The sequence below is a fragment of the Aphelocoma coerulescens genome, chromosome 1, assembly GCF_041296385.1.
Source record: "Aphelocoma coerulescens isolate FSJ_1873_10779 chromosome 1, UR_Acoe_1.0, whole genome shotgun sequence".
NCBI classification, from domain to species: Eukaryota; Metazoa; Chordata; class Aves; order Passeriformes; family Corvidae; genus Aphelocoma; species Aphelocoma coerulescens.
Window position 1 is genome coordinate 81,104,753 of NC_091013.1, and position 11,382 is coordinate 81,116,134.

Below are 11,382 nucleotides of genomic sequence, written 5' to 3' on the forward strand. Positions count from 1 at the left end.
TATTTTATAGTTCTTTGTTATCTAGTGGAGTGGGGAACGCTAGTTCTGCAGTGGTAGTTTCAGGGTTTGAAAGAAATAAAGAATTGGCAAGATCTCAGATGGCATGAATGTAAAGTACCATGGGAAGAAAGAGAAGGAAAGGATACAAAAGTCAGTCTACATGGTGAAAAGGTCCTGCAGTAATTGAGAGTGTTACGTAAGCTGTTTTCTGACCTTCCGTGGTATAATTGCTTTGTTTGGCTGGGATTAGTGATCAATGTGAAATTTCACCCTGACCCCAGTTGCTCTGTCATGCTCATGGGGATGCTGTATCTGAGTAAAGCTTCTCTTGTAAAACATAACTAGAAATGGTTAATAAATTATACATAAGGAAATATTTCTTGTTTTGTTTACTGAAAGTTTGTAGCCTGTGATCGTTACTGACAACTACAGCAGAAAACACACTTACCTGAAAACAAAACCTACTTCCTAATTCAAGCATTCACCTTCAGAGATTGAGACTTCTGAACTTCCTAGTTACAGTGGCTTAATTAGAATATATTTTTATTGGACTACTATTTACAGTAAAATTATTCCTTTAATTTGGTTTGGATTAGACTTCTGAGATTTGGGAAAATAAATTTATATATTCCATTATTTAAGTACATAATTAAACTGATAGAGCATAGATATTACTCTCTAACATGCTTTTTTGCTTTACCAGTTTACCCTTAAAATCCTTGAGAAATTTCATCAAAGACCTATGGGTAGTTCTGAAAATACTGCTGTATATTGAGCTTCACAATGAAATTATGTTTTCCCTAACTTAATTCTGAGAAATAAATTAGGTATTTGGCATGAAACTTCCAAAGGTTCCTTCAGCTGCAAGAAGACACAGATAAGAAGGATATAGGCCCCAAAAGTGGAGATATTAAGCAACTAGAAACCAGCCACAATAAAATAAGTGATTTGGATTAGCCTTCATATTTCTTTGAACTAGAACTACCAGATTTATAGTAATTTTAACAGTCGTATGACACTTTTAAGATAGACTATTTTGTATTTCTATTACACATTTTCTTAATGGATTTCCAACAGCAAACTATGATATGAAATAGTTTTGGTAATTTTTTAATGACTCTATCGACTCAATAAATTATTCATGCATCTCTCATTGTTTCCAGCACATGCTGCTCTTCATTCAGGTTGGTCAGACTCAAGACAACAAGGAAAACAGTGCCATAGGTAATAGAGAAACTGTCTTCCACTGATTACTGAGGTGTCTTTTTTCTTTTAGAAAGAGCCCAAATATACAAATTCCAAGCTAATGTGAAACAATTTTACTCCTGTGATATTTAATATCTATGTAAGGTTAAATTCAACTTCATTTCATGTGTGCTGTTGTGGGAGAACAAAGCTAACTCTAAGGGAAAGGGGATCACAAGACAGCAAATGCTTACACAAGTTCCTTGGGTACAGTCCATGGGTACAAATAAAACCCACAAATACTATCCTGTTACATATTAAAATTTTGTTTTAAAAGGCACAACATAGCTCAATAAAGCTCAAACAATGGTACATAGTAATTTGACCAAAATGTATTCTTTCTTTAAACAGAGAAAAGTGTCAAGGCAAATTCATTGAATCAACCCCAAAATTTCTTTGAAAACTGTCTTTGTAATGTTTGAACTTAATAGAGAGTAGACGATTCTGACTCTTGGGCTGATGTTCTGTTTTCCTTTACTCCTTTTTTTTCTTTAGGTGACTCCTGGTCAGTTACTGACTCATTGACATTTCTCAACTATCTAATTAAAATGTAGTCGGTCTTATAATACTTGCAAATGTGACCTTCATTTGTGTATTTTTGCGAGTTAGCATGTTTAATCAAATGTCACTAAGAATGCTAACCCATTTTTTTCATTGTAACTTTTAATTACATTGTTTCAGTGGAAGTTTTCAGTCTTTTAAGTTTATGGAAATATGTGCATTCATTCTGTAAACAAGATTTTATTGGTGTTGCTCCTCGAGTTTTTAAACAGAAATGTACTTTCTGCTCTGTTATGTGCATGCACATTGGTTTCCTCTTAGACTGCTCAATGACAATTGCTTGGCAATAACCTGTGAGAGAGGTACAAGCATAACAGGAAGCTGTGCTGATAAGGTGTCCATCCAGATCCTCTCCTATGAAAACTAGGATCCCTACTAAAACACAGCAAAATATGAATAAATCATGTTTTTCTGATGAAATTATATTAACTGTGACAAAAAAAGAACCCAAAAAAACCCCAGCGAAATACCAAAACAAAAATACACACAAAAAACCCCCACCAACCAAGAGCTACTCAACAAAATACACACAAAAAATCACCCAGAACAAAGAAGAAAATGGAAGCCAGAAGATTTCTCAGGAACTGGTTAGTGCATCTGATGCTCTTCTGTTCATTTCCCTCTGTGGTGGTTTAGTTTATTTGTCAGAGATTTTATTCTAAAATTGCTATTCTATCCCATTTATTACTCAAAGCAATAGACAATGCAGTATCATATAAAGACAATCATCAAAACCAAACAAACAGTAAGATGGAAACCTTCACTGGAGACCTCATTTTAAACATCTGGAACCTGGATGTCTGCATGTAAGATAGTGAGGCTTGGCTCACTTTACAGGCAGGAGAAAGGAAGAGGAAAATGGCATGTGATATGATAAGCAGTCTCAATAAATGCCTACTTCTTGCCACAAAATTTAAAGGAAAGTAAGATGAAAAGCTAAGATGTCAACATTTCACTTTTTCAGATCTCAGTTGTCTTAGTCATAGAATTATAGACTCATAAATGTTGGAAAAGACCTCCAACATCACTGAGTCCAACCTTTGACCAATCACCACATCAACTAGACCATTGCACTAAGTGCCATGTCCAGTCATTTCTTGGACACCTCCTGGGACAGTGATTCCACCTCCCTGGGCAACCTGTGCCAATGCTTAACCACCCTTTCCGTAAAGAAATTCCTCCTGATGTCCAATCTGAACATTCTCTGGTGAAGCTTGTGGCTATGGCCTCTTGTCCTGTCACTAGTTGCCTGGCAGAGGCAATCTGCTGACCCTGATTTTGTTACAACCTCCATTCAGGTAGTTATAGATAGTGATAAGGTCCACCCACAGCCTCCTTTTCTCTAGTTCTCTCATCGTAAGTCAATTGAGCTTCATTTGTGTCTTTTCTGATCAAAATGTTTGGCTCTTCTGCAAAAAAGTGAAAATCAAGAGATTTGAATTGTTTTCCAAAGAAGAAGTGGGGTACGATTTAGAATAGGAAAATACGTTGGTGGTCTTTATCAAACCTTTTCACCAGAGATATGATAGCATGAGAAAGGGAGAAAAGTTATCAATGCAAGATGGTCTTTCCTTGGGGAAAAAAATATTTTTGCCAGGTCTTTGGCAAAAATAAGTAAACCTTCAATCACAAATTGTTCTGTTGAGCCTTTCAGTACTCTGCTGTTTAAGGAAGATACACAATAATTTAACTTGAAAATCTTCAATAGCCTCTCACTTTATAGAATTTGTCTTTTTTCTTAAAAATCTGGTCATACAAGGAATGAAATTTAAGAATAGAATATTATAGACAGGCACAGAAAAAAATAATTAGGGATATATTTTATTTTTCTTTAAAATAACAAGAGGAAATGATTTGAAAACTTAAAACATTGACTGAGCGATAGTAAAGAATATTTCCAGTGGCTATTAGCAATTGAATCAACATCTTTGGAATATTATACAGTTAGAGCTAATTTAAATGTCATGAATTTTTATGAGGAATTCTTTTGAATAATATAAAGATGCTTTTGTAGAGTTAGTCATTGCTTCCTTTTCTACTAAAAAAGAATCTATTTTTCATCTTACTTCCACATCATACTCATAATTCAGCAAATAGATTACTCAATATACGCCCAATTATTCCAACTTTGCATCCAACATATGACATACACCAGAACAACAAAAATGTACTTTACTATAGAACACCTTCCGCTACAGAATGCTTCCAGTTGCAGTAACAAAAATAATAAAAGAAATAATATATTCCAATTATGGAACAACATTTGTCCAAAGTAAAGTAATTTTGAAATGAGAAAAGTGCTTTGAGTTTATTGTCATATTTTTTCTATTGAAACACTTAATGTTGTCTCCTTCAAAGCATGCTAATGTAATATTCAGAATACAATCAGCTAGGCTATGTTTCTGGCATAACATAGGCTTCAAAAACAGTTGTTATGTTCAGTGAGTACTTTTCATTTTTTTTTTTAAATTCACTGAAGTCATGTAATGAAAAGTGCTTTTTAGAAGTAAAAAATATAAAACATTTTGAAGACTCTTCTAATTAACTTATTGAAGAAAAATTTAACCCCAAAAAATAGCATCAGATCTTTATTAATTAGCATATTCCTTCTAGTTCAACATTTATTACTTCTGGTTTTTGCAATCCTAAAGACTACAGCTGTGTTCGACACTTTGCCAATGTGTGGATTGTTTCTGCCTGTTTGCCTAATAAAAAGGAGTTTTAGGCCAGCTTTTCCTAAAAAATAAGATTCAAAGCAAACAGTGTAGATAGCTGAGGATGTCAATACTCTCATGCCAAGAAATACAGTGTAGGAATTAGCTTATTTTAAATATCTTGTGATCTTTGGCCTGAAAGAGGGGTGCTATTGACCAGGTGTAATTTGTAGACATATTGGAACATGTGCTCTAAGACTCCTGTATGGGTTTGGTTTGTCAGTTTTTAGATATACTTCATTGTATTACTTCTTCAGGTTCTTTTCATATAATATTTTTCAGCTCGAACATATCTTTCTAGCAGAAAGGCACAGAGCATTATTAATGTGAAATCCATAGATTAGCCTACACGGCATGCTTTTAATTGAAATCTTAACTTAATTTCCCTGTGGCTGATTATGATCAGAATGATCATCCAGAATTCTGGATATGAAGGGAGAACCTAGTACTAAAGGTCAACTATTTCAGCACAAATCAATTAAAGCAATTAGTTGGATAGAAATCCTTATTTATGACTCTTCCTTCCTACAATGATATGCATACCAATTTTAAGTGAAAAATAGCAGATCAATCCACAGCAAAGAAGAAGTTTGTAACTGACTTTGTTAATATAAAATGTAAATATATAAAATAAAATAAAATATAAAATATAAAATATGAAATATAAAATACAAATTATAAAATATATAAAATACAAATATGAAATATGAAATACGAAATATGAACTATGAACTATGAACTATGAAATATAAAATATAAAATATAAAATATAAAATATAAAATATAAAATATAAAATATAAAATATAAAATATAAAATATCTTGACTGATTCCTTAACACCATCATCAAGCAGTCAAAATCTTAATAATCAATCAATCAATCAATCAATCAATCATACAGCAAAGCAAATAATGTAAGTTTTTCTGTTCCCTCTGATACACATTCTTACATATTATCCCAATTAAGTGTGTTTATGTGTCCATTGAAAGCAGACAGTCTTTCATTCCCTTTAAAATGACTATCTCCAGGTTAAAACTTTTAAAGTTTTTTTTTTTTTTTTTTGAAGGCAGATACGTTCCTCCCTACCCTTGGCTCCTCCTGCAGTTCTTTGTGCTTTGCTTTAATGTTTGCTAAATATTTTACAGTGTACTCTCTACCCTGGCTTGCATCTTTGAGACCTTTGTGTGGCTCAGTCTTCCCTTAGGAATCCTGTGAATTAATCACTGAGAGTACTGTCAGTGTAAACAACATTGCTAGCAATTAAACAACTCTTACACACATAGAGTGAAATTCATTCTTGTGCTCTGGACAAATACTCTTGCAAAACATCTCTTAAGCATTTTTTAATATTTAAAGTGGCACCTAAGCCTACAGATTGTTAAGGAGGTAGCATTTTATGTAACTTCTGAACTGTTTTTAAAAATAATAAAGAAAATTGTGGTGATCTGTTTACCCACTTTTTTTCTGATTCCATACTGTTCTCCCCAGCTTTCCCTTGCCCCTAGCCCTGGTCACTCCCTCGGGTTTTCCCTATTGGTTCCTGTACCCCAACTCTGCCCATGTACCGCCCCTGGGCCCCTGAGAAAACCCCCGTGCTGCCTCACCACGTGGTCTCTCTCGGTCCCTCTGTGTCTGGGATCCAGCGGACCAACATGAAGCAATAAAGGTTCCTGATAGAGAGACCCTGCTCGCCTCCTTTGCCGTCACTGTGTTGTAGAGCCCAGCCAGCCAGAGCAGGAGCTCAGGGAAGTCCAAAAGGACTGTGGGAGGGCGAAATGGTCACTCTGGCCTAAGCAGCCCAGCTGTGCTCTCCAGGAAAGCTGCAGCTTGCTAAACCAAACCTGGCGCTGCAACAGAAAATAAAAATAAAAATAATCCCCACCATGTTGTGATGGACATTGTTCCACTGTCTTCCTGCATGGAAACAGCAGTGTCATGCAAAGGTACATGCCAAAACTTGTCTTGTCTTCTTTGTCTGAGGTGTACCAATAGAGATGAAAGACACAAACCCTTCAAAACATCCAAAATTCTTCCAGGATTTGCAATGAAATAAATAGAGTGCACTGTGCAGGCATTTGTATTCTCATAGGGTAAATCTGTAACTCAGGCACATCTGCACGCTCTGAACGTTCCACAGTCTCTTCCTATGATACTTAATTCTTCTTGTCTTTGTTCATAGTGGTTGGTTTTAACCAGAGGATCTGGTGCCTGCTTGTGTGCATCTCTAACTGCAAGCCTGCTCTGGTGGTCACCTTGGCACCCTCAGTGAAGTGTTTGCAAATTCAAAGGAAAGACATTAAAAGGACGCAGCCACCAAGACAGACTAGCAGCTCCCTGAAAGACACAGACATACAGTCCTTTATAATGAAGAAAAAGAGAGGCTGTACAGATGATCTCCAACAAAGTGTGAATTATTTCAAAACAGTAATAGGAACACTAATATAATTTCCTAACACAACTGTTTTGTCACATATAAAAAGTGGTAAGTGCAGTTTAATAATTAGTTAGTGGTTTGCTAAACTTTAGAAATGATTTTAATTCAAGTTCAGTGACAGGTTTCATGGATGTGGGGCTATTTGTAATAATGTTGCCTTTTCAATAACTTTCAGAAAATTTAAGGTGTCATAAATGTCAATAACATATAGGTGCCATATATATTTATAGTAATTCGTAATTATTGTTTTTATACATATTATAAAGAGGTTAGCCTATTTGAGCAAACTGGACAAGGTACTATATAAATTTCCAGTGGCTAAGAATAATTGTTAACAGACAAGAAGGGAAATATTAAATGTTACATGTAAAAAGTTAGCAGATATAGCTGCCTTACATAATATACATACAAGTAAAACATCTCAACATTACAGACAAACCTCACAATTTTATTCTGCAGTGAATAAAGGAGAATCAAGGTCTGCATTCTCAAATGAAGAGCCACATTCAAAATGATATGACAATATCGTAATGCTGCCCAAGGAAATGCCGTGTAACATCATTCCATCCAGAAGTGGGCAGCCATACACCTCTTTGTAGACTAGTCAATGACTTGTTACAGCTCCAAAGAAATTATCATGAGTTGTTTGCCTTCTGTTTTAACAAATTCATCTGAATAATTACAATTAGGAATTAAAAAGAACAAATACATGAAAATATATTTATGAAAAAAACCACGTTTTCTTATTACTGGCAGCAACAAAAGGTCTAAAAATAAAGTTAACCCAGCAAAAAACATCAGTGTTATAAAATTTAATGCAGGATTCTAATAAAACCTATACATGCATTAGAAAAACCTCTGTGAAAAACAAACCATCTGTAAGCATTGGAACTGTAACAGATATAATTTTACTGCAGTTGGGCCAGCACTGAAACACCATGACAGACACACTTGGCCCCTATATGTACATTGAGTGAATAAGCAATGAAAATGCAAAATACAGCAGAGAAAAATCAGCACAGTTGATTTTAGAAGTCATCACAGAGGACTTTTCGAAAGCAGTCAGAACTACATTTCAAAGCAACATTATTTTACCAAGGACTTCTCGGAGTACACGTGGGCAGCAGAAAGAAAAGATTTGTCATGTTGAATTGTTTTGGCTTTATAGCTGATTTTCATTTCAAAAGGAGTTGTAAATATATAAACACGGAAAATAGCAGGAATTTTTAAATAAAGCAGATTTTGAAATCAATCAAGGTTGACTAAAATTTAGATACCTTTCCAAGAGAATTTATAATAGTTCTTTTCACTACAACATAATTTACTGCTGTCATGTAAGTAAATTTTTAAGTATGAATAACACTCAACAGAAAGATTTATTCTAAATCATCTATTTGGCATATGGAACTTTACTGTAAACACAGTTAGTGTATCTGTTGGAAAGCCTGAGGTTATAGCTTTCATTTCAAAATCCTTTCCATAAAGAAAAGATAGTGAATCAGTAAGCCTTGTCATTTCAAGGGAATTTGCATTCTGAGGGTTTTATGTTCCCATCTACGGTTTTGCATTACTAAATGACAATGAATGTCAATCACCATAGAGAAAAATCTCTGTTTACCTGAAATTTCTCTTACTCTGAAATAATACAGTCCAGAGAGGACTAGGAGGTTTCAGCCAGTGTAGCACAGTCAGACAAGACCTGTCAGTCACAAGTAGGGAGGGCATATTTTGGAACACATTTCCAGGCACATGACTTCTGAAGCCAAAATATTTCTACCCAGTTTTGATGCTAAATAGCTTGAGGAGAAAAAGTTACAGTAACTTCTAATGAAGCATAGGGGAAATTCAACTGTACAACAACATACTAAAATCTTTCTTAGCTTAGTGCCAATCTCTATCTCCAAAGCAGGTTGAATTTGTGGACCTAATTACTCACGAAAGTCAACTTCATATAACTCTATTTTATTTGTTTTCAGACTGGAGTCCACAGAACTGTGACAATAGAACCTCCACCACAGTGTACACATGGGTCACCTAGGGCATAATTCTGACACTTTATTCTCCTAATTTTAGCAAGAAAACCCTATGTTTCTACTGTGTGCTTCTTACATATGGGTAATTTAGAATTTCTATTGTCTGCTCCGCAGAGAGATTTCTGTTTTGGGACTTTTGAACATTTACACAGCCCATAGGTAAATTTCAGAATTGTCACTGTTGCCCTGTGTATTCAGATTTCAAAATTTTGCAAACTCTCCTTAGAACAAGGTCTTCACTCAAAGGTCAAGCAATGTTTTAAATTACTAAGTTGGCTTGCATCACACATACAGACAGTTCCTAGGCATACTTTTACAATTTTATTCTTGTGTGAAAGAGGTTTACATTTTTGACAGTTACTCTTTTAATATTTGATACTTAAACTCAATTTGAGCTGCTGGCCCTCCTGTCCTACAGGGAAATACCATAAAGGCACATCTGGAAGGATTAAAATATATTTTTTTTTCCCTCATGTCTTTTTAATTAATTTTACATCCCTTGTATATAAATGGGTAGAACTAGGTCCTGAGGATTATCTCCCCAAGGACTTCCATGACAATGAACAAAAAAATTTGAAATTTTATTATTAATTTGTTTACATTTTTTCAATATCCTCTAGAGGGAAGAAACTTAAGCAGAAATATTTTAGAGCATGCAGCTGGCTCCCTCATTTTTCCCAAGCCTGAAACATTTGCTTCCTTTCTTTCAATTTAACACCTTTGAGAGGCTCTCTCAAAGGAGGAAGGGGCTTTGCAAAAGCTCTTATCCTTGCTGCTGTATGGAATCTGTGTGGATCAGATATTTCTGTGCTTGTGTTTTTTAGCTGTCAACATAGAATGCAAATTGAATTTCTGAAATCTTTGGTAGGTGGCAGCAGGGAAGGGATGTTTCTTTCAAAAGTCTTTTGAGAGCAACTGATGCCGAAATTCTTCATTCTCCATTCTTTGTCTTCTGTCAGGGAACTTCTGGGGAGCAGAAAGTTAGTGAGAATAAACTTCGAGGTCTGGTCCTATGGGCAGCAGAATCAAGGAGGTTTATTCATTTCTTGTGCTGTTTAATGAGATTTGCATTTATTCAACTGTTTCAATCTCCATTACTTCTTCTAAGGAAAAAGCAAGAAGGCCCTCTGAAACTGAAAATTCTTCTTCACGCTGCCTAAGTTCAGAAACTTGAAAATATAACTTTTAAAAATGGGAGAGTTTCTTATGTTTATGCTCATTACTAGCCAGTGGAACCATATATGTAGGCAAATCTCTGCAGGATTTTAAACTCCGATATTACTTTCATTTTTTTTATCCATTCACATTTTCCATAGATGACTGACACTAAACAGCATTGGAACCAAGAAAAGAAAGAGAATAAATAAGTACAGGAGAGAAACTGTCAAATTTTAGGTTATGGAAGATACATAGACTTAAGAAGAAAATGAAAGTGGCTCAGTTGTGTGTCTCCCCTCTGCAATTCATAATCACTTTATTCCTGCCAATGGAGTAGAGCAGAGGGGAATATTGAAGGCATAAAGAGAATCAGAAAATCTGACATAGTGAAAGCAGAGAAGTTAAAAGAATCACAGTATATTGATGATTGTAGCAATAAAGATTAAAGTCTGTTTGGTTACATTTGTAACTTTCCTATAACTGGCAACAACAGAAACAGGAATAAAATACACAGTCACCAGCATAGTATTCCTAGAGTTAATAAAGAATGGTATGGACCATAGATACAGGTGAGTTAACGAATTCTAATAAGTATCAAAACTCTACACCAGCAGATATCCTGTATGGTACTTGGCCAAAACACCTGTTTTTTTGTGGAATCAGATGTGGCCATTACATTATTGATGAGCACTGACTAACACAGCAAAAACAAATGTCAGCTGCTGCTATTACTTTAACCTCTAAAAATACATGTTTCAGACTAAAAAAATAGCACCAGCTCTCTTGTGCTTAGTAATTTAAAACATTGCTTGACCTTTAAGTGAAAACCTTGTTCTAAGGGGAGTTTGCAAAATTTTGAAATCTGAATACACAGGATGATAGTGACAATTCTGAAATTTACCTGTGGGCTGTGTAAATGTTCAAAGGTCTCAAAACAGAAATCTCCGTCTGTTTGGAAGACAACACCAATTCTTCCATATAGACATTGCAGAAGAAAAGAAAGGTCTCTTGCTTGTATACACTGCTATATTTGTAGTAAGATTTTCCACCACTTTTTCTTTGAAAAATCTCTGCAAAGATTTCTGCACCAGGCAGTTGTTAGTTACACTGAAATAGCTGAGCTTACATCCCCCACATGGCTACAGAGTTGATTGAAAGCACAACCAACCAACAATGACCTTTACTGGGAACTTACTTCTGTAGAGCTTACAAAAACCTCCTCTGTTCTTCTCACTTT